The sequence below is a fragment of the Alligator mississippiensis genome, chromosome 4 (assembly GCF_030867095.1).
Source record: "Alligator mississippiensis isolate rAllMis1 chromosome 4, rAllMis1, whole genome shotgun sequence".
NCBI classification, from domain to species: domain Eukaryota; kingdom Metazoa; phylum Chordata; order Crocodylia; family Alligatoridae; genus Alligator; species Alligator mississippiensis.
In genome coordinates this window covers 106,056,337-106,077,428 of record NC_081827.1, presented here as the reverse complement: position 1 = coordinate 106,077,428, position 21,092 = coordinate 106,056,337, and the positions used below count along the sequence as shown (strand labels likewise).

The window sequence follows — 21,092 nt, the reverse complement described above, 5'->3', positions numbered from 1 at the left end:
TTGGTCCTACAGGTCAGATGAGTGGCATGTGGTCAGTCCACAGGCCAGATCAAGCCCCACATGCCAGGGCAGAGAGGGCCCTGTGGCTGACGTTTGGCTCCAGGATCAGCCCTCACATCAGCTCCACATACTGGGTTGTACCCTGGGGCCCCACACTGCCCCCAAGTGCCAGAATCAGGCCCCACATTGGCCCTGCCCTGCACCATGTACCAGGATCAGGCCTTGGAGCCCTGCACTGCCGCCTCCCATCCCTGGGATCAGGCTCTGGGACCTGGTGCCACCCTTGCCTGGCCCCACATGCCAGGATCAGGCCTTGGCAGTCTGCAGTGCCCCTGCCTAGCCCAGTGTGCTGAAGTCAGTCCCTGTGTGCCCAATCTAGTGCATAGGCCCTGGGGCTCCCCCACGAGTCCAGAAATTTGGCAAGAGGGGACTAGTGGCACCACTCCCTGACTGCCAGATTTCCAGACCTATGGAGACCCTTGCAGGCTGGATGACATGGTGCCAGGGTTGGATCTGTCTTGTGGGCCAAGGATTGAGCACCCCTGAACTAACCTAAAGGCTTCTGTACACCAATTACTATTGGCTCCACACAACCAAGAAGGCAGCAAGGTTACATGCTTTTTTTGGAAGGCCACAGGAAGAAAAGCTGTTAAAGAAGGTATTATGCTGCCTCTGTGCCACCAGCAAATCCCCTACACTGGAGCAATCTTTCTAGGGTTAGTGGTATCAGCTGTGCAACAGAGAGCAGCCCTAACACAAAAGTAATGGGAGCCCTCATCTTGGCCTCACATGTTCAGAATTCAAATCCTGTGACCTGTCAGTGAGCCATGCAAGCAGGCAAGATGCCAATATCTGTATCATAAGCTAGTAGGGCTTTATTGACAAGTTGAAGCCACCTGAGGATCTGGTATCCAGCTAATCACTTAATTGCACAGAAGTTACTCTAAACAAATAAGAAGAGTTTGAAATAAATAGTTGTCAAGCAACTGAAAATGGCAAATATGGCTCAAAATTTTTGTAGTACCATACTGCATAATGAGTTTTCCTCAAGCTAATTAAAGTAAGGAATCAGTGAAAATAAATTTCAAGTACTGCTTAGATTTTATATGCATGCTTTTTTACTGATCCTAACATAACTTAACTCACCAAATGGTCTTGTGCTCTTGCTAAAAGGTTACTTTTGCCACACAACTGTACCTAATACGTAAGGATTCATGAACATATTTTTCAGTCATGCAAGAATCCCAGTCTAGACCTTGGGAGGATTTTTGTTTGATTGCTTGCTTTTCAGCTATAAACAAAAACTATGGCAAACAGATAGATATTCTGTGTAAGAATAGAAATATCAAAGACATTCTTTCCTAAACAACACAAAAAATACATTAAGGTTTGCCTCCAAATATTATTTTTTTCATAAGCAGTTTGCTTGCATGTCTTTACATTACACAAAACCACATTAAAAGAATATTGTAAGGCTGCACAGTCAAGCCAGCTAGAGGAGGTTCAGTGCAGGTGGAATTATTAAGAAGTTTTAGCTGCTAACATCTAAGAAGTCTCTTCTGAACATGTGTGACTTTCAATTTTTCTAAGATTTATAATGTGGTCAGATTTTGGCAGATTTCCACAAGAACTGCCAAAGTTATTTTCCTGACATAAGCCATTCATCAGCTACATTTCATATTCCTGGTCTGAAGCCTGGAGGTATAAGAGCTTCTCAAAGAACTCACATTTTTGATCATGGACAAAACCCCGTATATTTTTCCTAACCTCATTCTTAGAAGTGAACTGTTTTATTTGAAATTAAAACAAACAACAACAAAACATCATCCTTAAGTTAATATCCAACATGAAAAATTTCAAATGTATAAGTAACTGAAAACAGGGTTTTATAAGAAGTATTAGGCAACCTTAATAACAGGTGTGCATCCAGCCCCTCCTATACCTACTTAAATAGAAAAAAGATAAGGGCAAAACATATTGAACCTAAATGAAGGACATTCTCAAAATGATTTGTGTTGGGCTTACTGATAACTGCCCAGTGTGTCAGGGCTCAGAGAATCTTCAATGTGATTGGTGAAGCCCTTCCACCAATCAAACAATTCCTGGAGAGGAGCTTGCCCTGCCCCTACCCTGAGGCAGAGAACCTAGACCTGGTTGAAGCCTGCACCTTGCTTCAACCTGATTGGTCCATTTGCAATCTGGGGGCGGAGCCTCAGGGGGTATAAAAGAGCAGTGTGCCCAGCACATGGGTGGCTGCACTGAGGGATGGAGAAGAGGATGGGCAAAGAAAAGATAGTGTGAGCTGGCCAGCAGGGCAGAGCCAGTGCCCTGAAAAGCCTGAAGACCCTTCTTCATTGGACGGGAGCGGCCAGTAGCTGCACCCCCAGCCCACCACTAAGGAATGCAGTATTGGTGCAGGCAGCACTGTACGGAGGGTTCAGGAGGGACCAGGACCCTGCGAGCTGCTTGAGGCAGCTTGGGTCTACAACCCTGGATGTGTAGCCAGGAATGCTGTGCACAGGCCAGTGCATGGAGCAGGACCCTAGGGGCCATTCAAGGCAGCTCGGGTCTGCAGCCCCTGGCTCAGGGGCTAGTAATTGGTGCTGACAATGTGGCATGGAGCTGTCTGGGAGGGATCGGGACCTTGTGAGCCACACATGGCAGCTCCCCTGACAGAAAGCCAGCCACCCAGTGCAGACAACACTGCACAGAGAATCCAGGAGTGGACCAAACCCCAGTGTTGCACGAGGTGACCCAGGCCTCCAACCCTTAGCAGAAGGCAAACCCCCTGGGAGCACATGATGGTGCTCAGGGTTCCAAGTGGGCAAGTGGCCCAGAAGGAGTCAAAGGCCCAGGAGGCTCCTGCCAGCGAGGAGCAACATACCTGAAGGGCCAAGGACCACTCAATCTGGACCTGGAGTCGTGAGTTGCTGGGGAAAAGGATTCCCACAGGGGAAGGGAAATTCCTCCTGGCATGGGTGACTGGTGCCACCTTAGTCAGGGGGGGCACATGCTCCCCCAGCAACCAGTCAGTGACTGGGGTGGGGGTGTCCCCCGCAGCCAATCTCACCAACTCAAGGGGATGTCCCCCCCCGGCAAAACTTACTGACCAGTGAGTGGCCACGACACTCCTGACAGTGGCCACGGTGCTCCCAAAAGTGACTGCAGTGTTTCCAGAAATGGCTGTGGCCTACATCCGGTGCTCCCACTCCCCAGTTGGCACTAGCAGGGGGGGCACTGGTGCTCTCGCTTGCTCCCCCTGCCCATCACCTAAGCAGGGAGCGCGGCCGGTCATGGGGTGCACCAATGCTCTCAGAGGGTGTACGTGCACCCCTGTGCACCCCCTACGCATCGCCACTGCCTCTAAGTTAGTAAGGGGCTCCTGAAGGGGAGGTCCCAAGGGGAGAGGGCCCCTTCTGAGTTTATAGGCTTCACTGAGGGTTGCGGAAGGCCCAAGGGGCATTGGGGTTTTCCCCTCTCACTAGTCACTGGAGTGCAGTCAAGGCCTTAGGAACAGCCTGGGTTTTGGGGACTTTTGAAGTCAAGTTTATTTTTGATGTTTATGCGCCTTCTATTTTGTGAGAGAGCGCCTCATATTTTGTAACACTGCCTTTTATATTTTGTGTATTTTTAATTGTATATTGGTAGTTTAATAGCGTGTAGATTATATGACTCTTAGCTGGGGCTCTGCTGGGACCCCTTCCTTCATACTTACCTGTGCTTACCTGTTTCAGATCAACTGCTTACCCATGCATTGTTCAATGCTTCTTGAGGTGGTGTAATCTTTCAGCCTTCATTTGCGGGATATAATGCTATATGACAATTGTATATTTGTGTATATACGTTTCTCAATATCAATTTCTTTAGATTTTGTGTATATTAATAAATCTGTAAATAGTTCAGCATTTTTGTCCTGGCCTGACTCTATAGGGAACAGAGGGAACTGGCTTACATTTGCAGGTCCCTCTCACAGCACTCCTGCCTAGTCACCCATCCCTTCTTTTTGGAGAGGGAAGCACATATGTGGGTGCACCCGGGTTACAGGTTTTAATTTCTTTTGGACTGACAGCAATACTTTTTAACTCAAAAGGATGATGTCAACGTTTATGAAGTTTCAAATAGAATATCTCTCAGCATGTTTAAACAAAATGCAACCTTAAGCTCTAAAAAAAACAAGGCTTCAAAACAGAGACTGTAATATGACTAAAATGTGAGCTTGGTTACTCCTAACACCAAACCCACTCAATCTTTCTATAACCATATGGTGTTCCAAGTCACCCTCTTTGTTTACACACTGTGAGTCTGCAAAATATCAAAATGTATCATCCTACCAGGGTAGTACTGGTATGTTTTGATCTTCTGTGTACTCTCAGAATGAAAGAAGAAAGCAGGGCAGAAGGACATCATGACCTGCATAAACGTATTTCCTTGAATCAAGAAAAGGTTAATAAAGATTACTAGGTCGCATCTCAGTATATCTGACTACAATCAGTGCCAAAATTGATGTCTAATTTTGCTTCCCAAACATGAGCAGTTCCCTTTAGCAAATCTTTTAAGCTTTAGTCTGAAAAATCCATTTTTAAAGCATGAAAATAGCAGCAATGCAAACTAAAGTTTTCAAGATTTATGCAAATCAAAATAAATGTATAACTCCAGTCTATTAATCCTCTCTGGAATGCTCCAGTTTGTGTGGTCTGAAAACTGGTTAAGTAGGAAATGATACTTCAAAATTTGATAACACCTTTCATATGAAGATCTTAAAGCACTTCATAAAAGTTCAGGAAGCCACAACAAGGGTGAATACATTTTATGCCTATTTTAAAGATAGTGATTTAAAGACAAAAAAAGTTATTTGTTCAAAGTAAGCAAGTAAGTGACAGAGCTGGAAATGGAATTCAGGAGTCATTGCTAGTCCCTTGCTTGCATAAAGTAGTGTCTCAGACAAACAAAAAAAGAATTTCTGCTTGGTCCTGGAAATGTTAGGAAAAGTTTAATGTAGCTTAAACATGTAGACTATTGACAAGTAATTCTAAAAGTTTGGCAGCCTCTCCCAGTGTTTCTTAATTTGTTGTTTTGCATAGCTATAAATCATTGCCTTTAATCAACTTGCATAACATTTGTCCAAAGAACAAAGCAAGTTATATAATGGTTCCAATGGTCTCCAGCCTGTGTCATCATCACAGTCCCTGTATACAAAAATAAAAAGAATTAGACAATAAACTTTATTTGTGGAGCAGTAGACAAGCTTCTGCAGAGTCTTTGTCTGGCTCTCTAACTAACTTGCTACTTAACTTAGCTAACTACCAACTTCATTAGTTTAATTTTTTGTTAGGGAACATTTTTAAATTAAAACTTCTATAATTGCATCTGGGACAAAGTGGTCCAGATGTTCATGCCAGCTGTCCCAGGATAAATCCTAAAGAAGTTTCCCAGATAAGAGGTAGTAACAGTTTAAACTGGGATTTTGCAAAGAACACCTGTAGTTATTCCAGGATTGTATTGTTGAATCAATGGCAGAAAAGCATCACTGCATTCAGCTGCTCACTAAATCCTGATTAGATGAGTGATTTGTGTACGCACCAATTATTTTAAAAGTCGCGGTTTACCCTAACCCCCAGCAGCCGGGGCTTGGGAGCAGAGGGGGCACACATGTGCATCCAGCGGCTTTGTTCTGGAACAAACACAGACACAACTTACCCAGGAACAAATGTAACATTTGTTTCAGGCCTTAGTGTCAATCAAAGTACTCTAACTGTCCTAGCCTAAGCCAAAAATCTATTCATGGAGCATGTTAATATGAGAGTATCCACATTGGTGTTTGATCCTGTTAGACAGGACTACTAAATCCACACCTCAAGTTACACCTGTGCAATTTCATATAGATAAGGTAATAATGTAAATGAAAATCAGTCATTGTGACTTACGTCTTCCTGTTAAATGTGTGTTTAAAAATGTATTTCCATTGCTGTTTTCTGTTTGAACCTTAAAATACATCACAATTCTCATCCTTACAATTTATTCCAGTTCTTAAGTAAGCTTTAGTGCTGGTGCTTTCTGTGTCCTAATTTTGTGCAGAGAACTTCTGTTAACTTTATTGCAATTCCATTAATTGTCTTGATGTGAAATCATTCACCTTTTCTCAGCCTTGGAAAAACAGATATTAAAAGAACAGCTCAGACACTCCATTAGTACAGCTTTTGCTTAAATGCCCCTGATAAAATGGCCTTCACTAGACAGAGCAATATGGCCTTATTCTTTCTATAAATGCAACTACTGTCTAGTGAGGTAAGATAATGAGAATGAACTCACATGCTGCTTTGAAATTATGCCCTAAGGTAGAACTTGCCATCTTAAGTTATTTGCTTTATAAAGCTGCACATTTTGGCACAGGACTATGTGTGTCTGGAAACTAAAAAGCAGTCCATGCCAAATTTTGCAAAATATAAGCTCTCAGCAAGTTCACAAAAGGTGCTAAAGTTTACCACCTACCTTGTGACAAAATCATCTGTGTTCAGCAGGACTTGAGGACTGCCACTTTTGGCACAAAGGATGTGCTCAAGAGGATGCAAGCAACTAGCTATAAACTGGACCCATCCCTTGCCAGCTTGTAAAAGCTAGTTAAGGGAGAGTGGGACCACAGCTGGTGGGGTTGTCAGTACCTCCCTTCAGGAGGGCAGGGTCCTGGATGTTGTTAAGTCTACAACTGTCTGGTCCATACTCAGTATACCATCACTGGACACTGACTCCCTAGCCAGCTATTGCTCAGCCTCTAAACTCCCCCTTTTTAGAGAAGGTCACTGAAAGTCACCCAACAGCCTCAGGTGCATCTGGATGTGATCCGATTCCTGGACCCCTGTTGGTCTGGCTTTTGCCCTGCGCATGAAAATTGCATACATGACCTTGGTTGTCAGTCTTTGTTTGAAGTTCAACAGGGTAAATGGTACTTTGCTGATTTGCTGCACAGTATCTTCTGGCAGCCTTTGATACAGTTGACCATGAGTTGCTGATAAAGCTTTACTGTTGGGTATTTACAGGACCACTCTAAATTGGTTCTCCTCTTTCCTAGCAGAAAGGTCCCAGAGAGTGTTGATGAGCAAGAACTCATTGTCCCCTCAGGGCATTCCCTTTACCTGGGAAAGACTGGGACACCTACCATTCATGGGGTTCAGCCTCCCCTTATCACACAGGTTTGCAGCCTTTGGGCGGTCCTGAATTCTCCGCTGCACCTAGATCTCTAGGTGGTGACAATAAATAGGAATGTCTTTCACCAGATCCATCAGGTAAGAAAGCTATGATACTTTCTTTCAGATTTTGATCTGGCCACCATCACCCATGTCTTCATAACTTTGAGGCCAGGCTACTGAAATGCGCTCTATATGGAGCCACCCTTGATGACTGTTTGGAAGTGCAGGAGGTACAGAATGCAGTAGCCCAGCTTCTTTATGGGGGCTGGGTTACCAGGAGCACATAACTCCAATGCTTTGGAGTCTGTGCTGGCTCCCAGTAGCTTTCTGGGCACAATTTAAGGTGCTGCTTTTGACTTATAAGGTCCTAAACTGTCTGAGCCCTGTATACCTAAGGGACCACCTTCTCTGTTATATCCCATTACAACCCCTAAAATTAGACAAAAGCAACCTCCTCTAAGTATTACCAATGTGTCAAGTTTGCTTGGCAAAAACATGTGAGAGGTCATTCTCTGTAGTCCCCCCCGCTCTGGAACTCTCTCCTCTTTGACACTCACCAGAGCCCAAGCCTGGACACTGTATGTCCTTGCTTTCTGGGCAGGCATTTAGCAGGCAAGGCAAAGCTGAAATATTGTTTAGGAGGGGTTTGCTTTATAGCTTTATAATTTATTTTAATAGTGCATGGATTTTTGTAAGATATTTTGTTTCTCCTGTTTTGTTCTCTTGTTTTCTAAGTTATTCTGCTCTCTTCTGTAACAGCATATACATATATAAATATAAATAAATATTACTTAGTCATTAAAGATTGCAAATCTTGGGCCAGACACTCAGCTCTACTGACTTATTGATTTAAACTAACCTATGCACATTTATATTAGCTGAAGACGAGGGTCCTAACTTCCATTTATTCTTATTGATGAATATGGATTAAACAGACATAGCAGTCAAAAAGTAATTTATCAACAGTTACTACACAGGGAGAAATGATTTTTTTTCATGGTTTGTTTTTTTCTTCTTAGGTCAGAAAATAATGGCAGGATCTCAGCTACTACTGTTTGCCATTAAATGATGCAGGGTTTTGATAGCAACTGCTGCAATGCACTCATACACAATTGATGTTGTTTATCTTTGTTCATTCTTACAGAATGAAAAACTAAGCTTCTAGAAGTAGCCCCTTTCTGATAAGAAACATTCTTAGCACTCTGAATTATCTATACAGGTGGGATAGAATGGGGAGGAAAGGCGGGGGTGTGGCGCTCTACATCAAAGAGCAATACACATCCTCAACTAACAGGATGGGGTCAGAGGAGGGGCAGGCTGAAGCGCTCTGGGTCAGAATACATGGGGGTTGTGGGGAAAGGGACTTAATGGTGGGGGTCTACTACAGACCACCCAACCAAGGGGGTTAACCTTGGTGCGGAACCAAGTTCCACACAGGGAACAGCTGCTTAAATAGCCGGCGTAATGCCGGCTCGCATGGCTGCAGCTGCAGCTGCAGCTGCGGCTGCCACCGCGGTCCCAGCTCTGGCACTGCTGAGTCTTCCGGAGGTAAGTTCCTCCCTCGGGGGGGGGAACAAAGGTTAACCAACTTCCAAGGGAAGTGGTGCTGGCTCCTACCCTGGGGGTCTTTAAGAAGCGGCTCAATGCCTACCTGGCTGGGGTCACTCGAGCCCAGTTTCCCCCCTGCCCAGGCAGGGGGTTGGACTTGAAGATCTACAAGGTCCCTTCCAACCCTACTTCTATGATTCTATGGTTCTATAAAGGGGAAGAGCTGGACCGCAAATTCTCGGGTCAGCTTGCGGAGGCACTTAAGGCAAGGGATGTAGTCATAATGGGTGATCTAAATTACCCAGACATCTGCTGGGAGGAGCAGTCAGCCAGGTCGGACTGCTCACGAAGGTTCCTTGCTGAGATACAGGACCTCCACTTAATGCAGGAGGTGCACAGTCCCACCAGGGGAAATGCCCTGCTGGACCTGGTCCTGGCTACAGGCAATGACTTGGTGAGGGGACTCCAGGTTCTTGACCACCTGGGTGACAGTGATCATTCACCATTCAGCATAGGGTGTCAAGGGCCTGCAGCAAGGCAGTAGCCCTTGACTTCAAGAGGGCCAACTTCAATGAGTTGAGGAGATTGGTAGAAGGGGCACTGGGGTCCTGGAGGGTAGGGGAACTGGGTGTCCAAGACAAGTGGTCATTTCTTAAGGAGACTGTGGTGGCGACGTGCCACCACGGCCTCGAGAAGAGGTGAGGGAAAACTGCGGGGAGCGCAAAACCTGGAAGCAGACCCCCAAGGGAGGAACTTACCTCTGGAAGACTCGGCGGTGCCAGGGCCGGGACCATGGTGGCAGCCGCAGCTGCAGCCATGCGAGCCAGCATTACGCTGGCTATTTAAGCAACTGTTCCCTGTGCAGGAGGCAGCCGGTCCAATTGTGGCAGCCAGCATGGCCACTGTGGGAACATTTAAAAACCCTGACAGGACCCGCAGGGAGGGGGAGCCGGAGAGAGAAAGAGGCAGCTGGCAGCACGTCCAGCGTGCTGAGGCTCCTGCCGGGAAGCGGCACGCTGTAGCCCGTGCAGTACCGGCAAGCGAGGCAGGGGAAACCTTTGAGCCCCTGACTGAGATAGAGCAGGGGAAACACAGCAGCTCCCTGTGGAAGGAGGGCAAGGAGAGACCAGCGCTTCCCCTAGGAGAAATAGAACAGGGGAGAGGTTCAGAGTCCTCTGGAGATCACTGGGGAAGGGAAGGCAGCTCTGCATCCCACTCCTCCCCAGGAGAATATTATTTCTGAAGAGGATAGGGAGAAAAGACACTAAACTACAGGAAGGAAGTCCAAGGAATAGAGAGAGAAGGGACACGAGCCAGCTAAGTTGTTCAGCTGCATGCTCTTCCCTCCGAGGCCTACTGTGGGGCAAGCCTGCGAAGACAGAGGTTAACATCCAACCAGCACATGACTGGTTGGCAAGTGGATGGGGTGTAGGAGAGGCGGAGCCCCGTGGAACATCGCGCCTAACAACTGTGAGTACAACCATGTCACGGAACCCCTCTGGGAAGATCTCCACTAGAACCCTATCATGAGAATTTAACAGCAAAGTCGTGGCAGGCGAGTCGAGGGGAGGGGCTACCTTACTGACAGGTGATACCATCCATAAGACAACTGACATCACAGAGACAATCCTCCAAGCCCAAGGGGTGACAGACCCAATGTGAATCAAAGGGGGCAAGAGTGCTCAAAAGCCCCCCTGGCTCAGGCAGGAATGCCTGAAAGCCAAAAAGGAGGCGTACACCCAGTGGAAGGGAGGGACTATCACCAAAGAGGAGTATACCTCCATCGCTTGGGTCTGTAAGGGGGCTGTTAGGAAAGCTAAAGCAGATATAGAACTAAGGCTAACATCAAGGATCAAGGACAACAAAAAGTCCTTTTTTTAAATGCATAGGAAGTGTGAAGAAGGCACTGGGTAATATGGGGTCCCTGCAGGATACGCTAGGCAATCTGGTGGTTGCACCAGAGGAAAAGGCAGACCTTTTTAACAATTTCTTTGCCTCCATTTTTTTGTCCAGGGACTAGGACTCCCCCACCAAGATTCAGGATGGACTCAGGAGAGACTGCCAGGCCTAGGGTCAGGGAGGACCGAGTTAGGGAACTTCTGGAGGGGCTGGACGTTTTCAAATCAGCAGGTCCAGATGCTCTCCATCCCAGGGTTCTGAGGGAATTGGCAGGGGTTATCACGGGGCCCCTTGCATGGCTTTAGGAGCACTCATGGTGCTCTGGCCAGGTGCCAGAAGACTGGAAGAAGGCCAATGTGGTCCCCATTTTCAAAAAAGGGAGGAGGGAGGACCCGGTCAACTATAGGCCCATTAGTTTTACTTCAATCCTGGGGAAGCTCTTTGAGAAAACTATCCAGGAGCACATCTGTGAAAGACCAGCAGGGGGGATGATGTTCAGGGGCAGGTCCTGTCAGACCAACCTGATTGCCTTCTACGATTAGGTCACAAAATCATTGGACGCAGGTGTCGCAGTGGATGTAGTCTTTCTGGACTTCAGGAAGGCCTTCGACACTGTCTCCCACCCCATTCTCATTAAAAAGCTAGGCGACTGTGTCATTGATGCCTACACAGTCAGATGGATTGCAAATTGGCTGAGGGGCTGCACCCAGAGAGTGGTGGTGGACGGGTCATATTCGACCTGTTCAATTTCTTTATTAGTGACTTGGATGAGGGCGTGAAAAGCGCCCTGTTCACATTCACTGACGAGACCAAGATTTGGGGCAAGGTGGGCACGCTAGAAGGGAGGGACAGGATACAACTAGACCTGCACAGGTTACTGGGGTGGGCGAATCAGAACAGGATGGGATTCAATACTGACAAGTGCAGGGTACTGCACTTGGGCAGTAAGAACCAGCAGCATACCTATAGGCTGGGGAACTCCCTTCTCAAAAGCACAGTGGCTGAAAGAGTTCTTGGAGTCATTATTGATTCCAAAATTAACATGGGCCGCCAATGTGAGGACGCGGTTAATAAGGCTAACCGCAACTTGTCATGCATCCACAGATGCATCACAAGCAGGGCCAAGGAGGTGATCCTCCCCCTCTATGCAGCATTGGTCAGGCCGCAGTTGAAGTACTGCATCCAGTTTTGGGCGCTGCACTTTAGGAGGGATGTGGACAACATTGGGAGGGTCCAAAGGAGGGCCACTCACATGATCCTGGGACAGCAGGGCAGATCCTACGAGGAGAGGCTATGGGACCTGAACCTGTTCAGCTTTCACAAGAGAAGGCTAAGAGGGGACCTGGTGGCTGTCTATAAACTTACCAGGGGGGACCAGCAGGGAATGGGAGAGACCTTGTTCCCTCAAGCATCTCCTGGAATAACAAGGAATAATGGGACCAGCAGGGAATGGGAGAGACCTTGTTCCCTCAAGCATCTCCTGGAATAACAAGGAATAATAGCCATAAAGTGTTTGAGAGTAGGTTCAGGCTGGACATTAGAAGGCACTACTTCACAGTCAGGGCAGCTAGGATCTGTTACCAACTTCCAAGGGAAGTGGTGCTGGCTCCTACCTTGGGGGTCTTTAAGAGGAGGCTTGATAATTACCTAGCTGGGGTCATATAAGCCCAGTATTCTCTCCTGCCCAGGACAGGGGGTCAGACTTGATGACCTACTTAGGTCCCTTCATGTCCCGACCGTACATTTCCGAATCTATGAATCTATGAATCTCAAGTAGAAGCGATGACTCTATAACAAAAATTCTGCTGTGGGATTTGGGACAAGTCACGTCACTCCTCAGTCTGTTTCTCAATTTGTGAAATGAGGATTACTGATTTACCTACATCACAAAGTGGTTTTGAGCATTAATTCATGAGCACTTCCTCAACACTTGGAACAGGTAAAACACCAGATGAGTGCTACGTATTAACTATGCATAATCAGCAATGAATAACCAAGTTTATTCAAAGGTTTCTTCTAATTACATAAAATTCTCTAAGGTTGTACCCTAAAAAAGTGAAAAGGAACTGTGCATTAAAGGACTGCCCACCCTAAATATTCACTGAAAACAGTCTGAGTTGAAAGCCTCCAAGTATTCAAAATCTTGCCATGTCAATCTCTTAAAAAATTAAAACAAGCAACTGTAAAAGCTTCAAAACTTCCCAGCTCCTAGGAATCAGTTAACTAATCATATTTTTGCCAGTATGTAATACAGGCAGTCCTCGAATTACGAAGTTTCAAGTTACAAAGTTTTGCACTTACAACATTTATAAACTGACACCCTGTTTCAACTTTATGACATCAATTTCAATTTATAACACTTGATCCAATGCGACGCCATGCCAGTGAACAAGTTCGCTGCATCGCTCATCTCCCTGGAGAACATCTGTCCAAACTTCCTTGGACACTTTCTTTAAGAAAGCAGACAAGACTCCAGAAAAACCTGCAGCCAGGGCTCCTGAGAAGACTCCAGCCAAGAACTCTTCAAAAAGCCCAGCAAAGTCACCTCAAATAAGTCCTTCCAAATCAATATGATTGCTATTTACCATATAAATACATTAATGTAGCTATATTACTCATCTATAATTGATCGAGTACAAAATTCTGGGGTATTTTTGGTGAAAATAGGATATTGGGCCTTGGTTCAGGAACCATTTATAGCATAGTTTCTTATGAGAAAATTGGTTCCAAGTTACAACGGTTTGACTTAAGACGAGGTTTTCAGGAACCAATTGTATCATAAAACCAAGGACTGCCTGTACAAGTATCTTCTTGTTATTCTGTGTATTTTAGGATACTCAGCCAAAAGTAAGGCTGCATTTAGAGATTAAGAAAATTTGGGATCTGTGAATCTTTGAAGTTTCCTTTCCCCTTCAAATCAGTATTGCTCCCAGCTTCTTAAACCAGAGGCTCACTATATCTTTCCAGAGAGAGGTTTTAGCCCCATTAGTCTGAAGTCAGACAGAAAGCACATTATGGACTGCACACTGTAGATTAAGGAGTGCGGCTATAGCTGTGATGGTCCAGAAATTATGAGAGGCAGGAATTGTTGTGGATGATATCTTTCATTGAACTAACTGCCAGGACTAGATTGATCCTTTAGTGGGCCCTAGGCAAACCAACTATGCACCTAGTTGCTTTGCATAGGGCGGCAGCAGCAGCAGCAGCTGCTGCTACCACCGTGGGGGCTTGGAGCTGCAGTGTGCAGTCCTAGAAGGGAAAAAGAGCTGGGCAGCACTGCAACAGCACTGCCATGGCAAGATAAGCACAACTGACAACTGGGGCCCTTCTTCACTTAGGGCCCTAGGCATGTGCCTAGTTTTCCTATGTGCTAATCCAGCCCTGCTAACTGCATGGCTTCTGATCACTTAAACCAGTTTATGTATAACATCTGTCCCTAGCCCTAGACAGTTAGCTGCTCAAGGATGGAATCCACATGTTGACCAGGGAGCTGCCTAAAATACCCAATAGAAAAAGCTGAGGACATGCAGATGTCTAAAATCCTGCCCGGGATTTTACCTTTCTTCTTCCATAAAGATGCATTGCTCAAGATTCACAGACTTAAACCTTCAACTTAAGGTAGGTGCCCAAGCCCTTTCTTGAAAAAGAAGAGGAAGAAGAAGAAGCATGATTTGAAATACCAATATCTCAGTAGTTAGAGCATTAATTTAGAATGTAAAAGGAATCAGAACTCATGATAGAGGTGATATCTTTTATTAGAACAACTAGTTGTTTGGGAAAAAAAAGTCTTTATTTGCAAGCTTTCAGGCACAGGCACCCTTCTTTGGGCATAAGAGAAAATATTGTAAAAGTTCTCCTAGGTAGAATGAAAGTTCATATTTCACAGGAGACTTGAAGGTGTGGTAAAATCCCCTGTTTGGAACTGTTCATTTATGAGTTTATTAGTTATTATGAACTGAGGATGTGAAACCCAACATCCATTCCTTTTTTTTCCCCTGAAAGGACCAAACCCGTATCTTCCAGGAGACTATCCCAACCAACAAACTAAGCACTGTTCTGGGGTGGAGGATAAAGGCACTATCAAGCTGTTCTGGTGTGCCTACTTAAAGAATCCCTGGGCCAGAGAATATGCATGCCGAAACGAGACCACACCATAACGGTTAGGGCACTCACCTGGGAGTGGAGGACTTGGGTTCCAGTCCCTTCTCTTATAACTGTTTATGAACTTTATAGATTGGAGCCAGGAAACAGTACAAAATGTCTAGTACCTAGTGTCAGGGTTGACTGAAGTGTAGGCAGTCAGATCTAGTGATTCAAACAGGGCAAGAGTCAGAGATTTATCAGAATGCAGAATGCAAGCATAAGACTTCTTTTTTTATATATATTTTACTGAATTTTTATACTGGATCAGGCTTTTGATACCAAGCACAGCTGGTTAAATGACAGTGAGCATCTGATACTGCAGAGATCACTTGACAATGAATATCAGCCCATATTAACCTAACAGATATTACGCAAATATTTAAGGGACACGAAAATAATGTTTGACTGGATGACCTGAAAGTGTTCAGCTAGTCTGATGTACCTGTTTACCAGTTTTTTGCTCTTGCTCATGCCCTCATACTCTTTTTACTCTACTGTACTGGATTCTTTGTAAATTATTCAATGGTAGAAGTCCCAGAATATTTTGCACATACTGGTCATAAGAAAATCCTTTCCACATCAGTCCTGTTTCAAGACATAGCTTTTCCTATGCTGCTCTGCATTCTGAAAAGCATGTTTGTTGCCATAGTTTTTTCCAGATTCATGCTGCATCAAAATGATTCATGTCAGCACACACTGTACTCTCTTTTTAGAACAGTTGTATTTCCCAAAAAGAGTACGTTTTAAGAAATGTCTGTGCAAAACATTAATGTTTAACAAAAAAGTAAAAGTTACTTTGCCTGCAATAAGACATTCTTTGGGCTGTACTGTGATCTTAGGCACAACCTTGAATGAGAGGTAGGATGAAAGCCACATCATCCTGGGTACAGCCCTAGGAGGTATGACTCAGGCACTTGCTATTGTGTCAGTACTTCCTGCTTCATCTTTGTTCCTAAGGGCAGTGATTTATTAGTGGCCTACACTCGCTGTCTGGCCAGCAGGGATTAATTTACTATTTAAACAAATGTATGGGTGGTAATAATAAAATTTCACCCTTTCCTCCCCCAACCCTGTTCACTTCTCACCTGTTTCAGGAAAGCCATATTAATCATCATGGACAAGGTCCCCACTGTGCCCATGAATTAATTGTTTGTGGGCATACTGCTACCCTGCAATAAGTGAAAATTGAACCGTGTTAATTTATCCATTTTACTGAGGATTACACTGTCCTGGTAAGAGCACGCACACAATTATTGTGATCAATTGCTCCATGGTAGGCCCCTGCCCCCATTTAACTTTTGCAATTTGTTCATTTGTCCACAGTCCAAAGAAGCAGGAAATATTACTTGCTTCCACAGAAGTATGTAATATTTCAGGTCTGTAACATACAATATGAGCCAACCCTTCTAACTGACTAATGCTATAGACAAGAGAAGGTATGTGAGGACATAAATTCAGGCAGCCTCTCGGGGAGGCACTCGAACTCATGGCACTTCACACACAGCTGGCAACTGTCAGCAGTGGCTAGGTGAGAGGGAGGAGGGAAAGATCCCCCTGCCATGCAGGCCCCTCCAACTATCCCTGCTGGGGTCTTATGGGGAGCCAGACTGAGCCAAAGAGGTGAGGAACTCTGTTCCCCACCCCTGCCCAAGCTCCAGGCAGGGCAGCCACAAGGTTGCTACTGTCAAGATGCTTGTGCAGGGAGCAGGGAGTGGGGGAAGGGAGCCCCTGCTGCCATGCGTGCCCCCCTCAGGTACCCTTGCTGGGGTCTTGGGAGGAGCTGGGTTGGGCCCATGTGGTAGGGAGGGCTCCCTTTCCTCCCTCGCCCCCACCCCCCACAAGCATCCTGACAGCAGCAGAGGCTGCTGCACCTGGAGCTGGAGGGAAGTTGTGGGGGAGGAGAAATTAGGCCCCTCTGCCTCACAGGCCCAGCCCAGCTCCTCCTAAGACCCCAGCAGGGGTAGCCAGGCCAAGCCTATGAAGTAAGGGAGGGTGTTTCACACCTCTGTCCACCCCAGCTCCAGGCACAGCAACTACAAGGCTGCCACTGTCAAGATGTTTGCGTGGGGGGTAGGCAAGGAAGGGAGCCCCCTCTGCTGTGCAGGCTCAGCCTGGCTCCCCGCAAAACCCCAGCAGGGGTAGCTGTGGTGCGGCGGGTATGCATAACAGGCGGGCTCTCTTCCCCCCACCCAACTCCCTCCACCCACTATGCAAGCATCCTGACAGTGGCACAACAGGGGAGGCTCCCTTCCCCCATCCCTACCCACCCCGCATGAGCGCTTTGACAGCCAAGGCTGCAAAGGCCAGAGCTGGGGTGGGCCAAGGGGAAACAGATGCCCCCCTGCTTCGCAGGCCCAGCCCAGCTCCACCCAAGACCCCAGCAGGCATAGCTGGGGGGGCACATGTGGCAAGGGGTGTCCCTTCCCTCATCTCTCTCCCTCCCCCACTGCACAAGAGGTTTTCTGTCTCCTCTCTATTACAGCCCCAGAGGCAGGGCTGGGCTGGTGTTTACTGTAACAGGGAACCCTAGCCCTGTTACTAGGAGTCAGGACAGCCCCTTTAAAACCAGAATCTTTAGAAACACCAAGAACCAGGAAGGCAGGGGTTAAAAGCCCAACCACACAGGCCGGTGAGCTGACCGGAAGGAGATAGGGCTCTGGGCACATATAAGTCCCAGGGCTGAGGCTGGCAGGAGTTAGTTCTCTGGCAAGCTGCCAGGGGAAGGAGCTCCTGCAGGAAAGAGCTACCTAGGAACACTGTGGCTGCTGGACAGGCTCCAAGGGTCTACAAGGTACCCAGGGATGGGAGGCACTCAATACTCTAGGACCAGTTTGGGGTTTTAAAGAGGTAAAAGTGTGGCTTATGTTACTCATTATAGCTCAGGGACTCATATTTATGTTGTTGTTTTAACTAGTAGACCGGGCTGGGGCCACTGGGGATGAGGAGCCCTCATAGTGGGGCACACTACTATGTAGAGCCCCAGCACTGGAAAAGGTGCAGAGACAGGACTGCAGTGAACCTGAGGCTGCTCAAGGCCAAATCAGAATTAAAAGTGCTAGTCTTTACATACCATCTGCGAGGCATGGTCTACCCTATACGAAAGATTTGGAGCAGTGGCTAGCAACCCCTGGCATCAGGGTAGTAAATGGGCAGCCTCCTACCTGAGTAACATCATAATCATTGTTCCATCAAGGCATGGCAGGAGAGAAAGGTGGGTGGTTAGCCCAGAAACAGAGGGTTGGGGCAACATTAGACAAGCGTGGGGATGGCCCCCTGTCACACTCACAAAAGTAATTATTTCAGTGAGCACCAGTCCAACCCACATAGCCACATAAGATGCAGGTAGAATTGTTCAAACTTAACCCTCACAGGAAACCTGTACACAGGTTCCCTACAGTGCTCTGCCTTAGTGTGCCCCTGTCTGATACTTCATCAGACAAAGTTTAGATTTTCACATGCTCAGCTATTTTAAAAGTGCTCTGCAGCTGTGAATGTTACATTATGGCTATTGTGTAGAGTGCTTTCAGGGGCCTCATCTTACAAAAAAATATAACTTCTGTAAACACCCTAAATTCATAGTTGTTTTTGTTGACAGATGGCAAAAACATCAGAAAATGCAGAGATACTTATTTTCTCTGATAAATGGTCAAAGGCATTTGGCAGGGAAAGCTGGAAGACAGAAATAAACTAAAGTAATAAGAATAATCAAACTGTCCTTGGAGATAGTCAGGTATTTCTCTAAAGCATGGACCCTACATGCTTTACTGGCATAACAGTAATTTAATACAAGTCTTCACCCCAGTTATTAACAAGAAAAACAAAAGAAGTCCAGCCCACACATTACTGACAGGTTTTAGCTAATACTTGTTTGACTTGGTTGCATATCATGCTATAAAATTTGCTTCAAACATTTGTTATTCCTTCTGTTTAAAGCAACACCTACTGATAACTGTTTAACAGCCTGACCTCCCCCATGCTGCCTACCAGCAGCACATCATTTGTCTAAACCAGTTGTTCTCAACCTTTTTTAGACTTCAAGGCACCTCTAAGAAAATGCCAGCTCTTAGATTTTACTCTCATTTTGAGTATGGAAAAATAATAAAGCAAGTTTGCAGTTGCAAAGAACTTAATTGAATTTTGCATCATGCTCTGGGGCTAGTCTGCTTACCAGCTTCTGCAAAAGTTACATAATCCACTTGAATTTGCAACTTCTTTTTGTCAGTGCATAAGATCTTCTTTTAGGCTTTGAGGATACCCCATTGAAATGAGACACTTGCACTGAAATAATAACATTTGTGAATTTAATTACTTTGGCCCACTTTTTAGTGCAAGTCTGACTTAAATCACTTAACACTAAGCAGGTCTACACCTGCACTTTAATGAACAGTACAGTATTTTACTGTGTATTAAAGTGTCATAAAAAACCATAACATTATGCTAATGCTCAGTAAAATAGTCTACTGTGCATTAAGCCTCACTAAAAAAACATGCAAATGTGCTAGTGATACTGTGCATTAGCACAGTCTAATGCACATTAATTTAGTACCTCACATTGGAGGTAGACATGTCCACTGTTTTCAAAGCCCCCAGCTCATCAGCCACGCTTGTGACTATAACTTTACTTTTGTTTCACATTTGTGAAGCAGATGAATAATGAGTTGTTTATCTCATACATCATGATCAAGCAGGCAACTGCAGAAGCATGTCTGATAGTACTTGTCGGTAATGGATGAGATTCAGCTTCATCTGAAAGATATGGTTGGCATTTTTAATATTAAATATATGGTGCTATCAATAATAAAGATAGTAACATTGTACTTCCACATTTTCATAACTTTAAAAAAAATCTAAAAGTTAGCTAACATTTTAATGACTAAATCCTATTACAATTCTTCAATATTGTGATTTCTTTTAAGTATTTCCATATAATATATGTTTTAAATCTTTTCAGCAGTAACAAATTCACGTGAATAGTATCAGACTGTATCAGCTTTTGAGATTAAAGTTCTCTAGCCACAGAACAAGCATAGTTCACCATTCCCTGACACTCCTCAAGGGCAGGACTGAGGTATGCAATGTGCTTTCTAATGGAAGATTAAATACATTTCACACTTTATTCTCTCTGTTTTCTTAAAGAGCAGCAATATTAAGCAGCAGTTACATCTCAGTTTCTCAGGATAATGAGATTTTTAGCAATGTATGTTGTAAACACTGCCTCAGTTGCTGGGTTAGTGACAACAATCTGACAAAGAAGCGCAGAGCAAATGCCATTGGTAACGACAGCCACTGGCAGGTAATTCTATAGCCCTTTGGAAGATGGACTTGACAACTAGTATCAAACCAGAGTCACTCCGTTGCCCAAATTTGGTGAGGTGAGTTACACACTGCAAATAGAGCTTCAGCACCGCAAAACCAGTCTGTTTTCTTCTAGGCACCTCTCGCCAGGATAGCCTGAAATGTCTACTTGTACACCAATACCATACAATCCTAGCGCCATCTAGCAAGCTCACAGTATGTACTGCTTCAAATTAAGGCTTTCTGAATACCTCTGGGACAGAATCCTAACTAGCAAACTCCATGGAGTTTGCATCAGTTTATACCAGCTGAGGACCAGTTTTAAAATTTGTCTACTTCATTTCAGTATCTGAATGGGAGCTGAGATGCTTTAAAAATCTGCACCCACATTCAGGGCTGACCTGTCCTATCCTGCAGAACCTGCAGCCGCAGGGGGCTCTGCAGCCAAGGGGCCCCCTGCAGCTGTGAACACTCCAAATCTGTGCCAATGAAAGGTGGGGGGGTTGTTGCCATCACTCCGTGCTGCTGCTGCCACCATCAGCTTCTTCAGCAGCTCGCCACCCGCATCGCCCCCGCAACACAGCCGATGCCACCTGCTTCTTCACGTCAGGGGGCCCCAAAACTATATCTTGCTCGGGGCCTCAAAAAATTGTGGGCTGGCCCTGCCCACATTTATGTCCACATGTGAGCTCCTGAATGCTGAGTTCCATTGAAATTCTGATGCCAGAACTATACCGCACTCTCTTATTCTTGTTAATCAAAGAAATCCAGGAACCTAGACCCTTTTTGTTCAAACTACATTGGCCTTACCTTTCAACACTGTGTTAGTTTATCAGGCTTGCTAATTGCACTCTGTCATTCACAGTGTTCTACTTCCAGTTTCCACCTTCTTTAACACAACTGTGCTGTTGCTCTTAATAACAACTAATTATGAGGACTAATCAAATCTTTAATCACTTCCAGACTTTGTAGCTGGAAAATTATTTGATACATGTTAATGTTTTAAACAATCCTCCTTACCTC

At 45.5% G+C, this 21,092-nt stretch overlaps 2 long non-coding RNA genes across 2 annotated transcripts; both read right to left on the bottom strand.

Annotated features, from left to right (window-relative positions):
* Positions 1–4,968: 4,968 nt before the first annotated feature.
* Positions 4,969–8,580, bottom strand: LOC132250149 (uncharacterized). The gene is made up of 2 exons (XR_009461749.1): positions 5,925–8,580; positions 4,969–5,186 (listed from the first exon to the last, which is right to left on the bottom strand). It is a non-coding gene; the product is annotated as an uncharacterized LOC132250149 (long non-coding RNA).
* Positions 8,581–10,356: 1,776 nt separating this feature from the next.
* Positions 10,357–16,161, bottom strand: LOC109283589 (uncharacterized). Its single transcript, XR_009461339.1, has 3 exons — positions 15,860–16,161; positions 14,805–14,936; positions 10,357–12,111 (listed from the first exon to the last, which is right to left on the bottom strand). It is a non-coding gene; the product is annotated as an uncharacterized LOC109283589 (long non-coding RNA).
* Between the last annotated feature and the right edge of the window lie 4,931 nt (positions 16,162–21,092).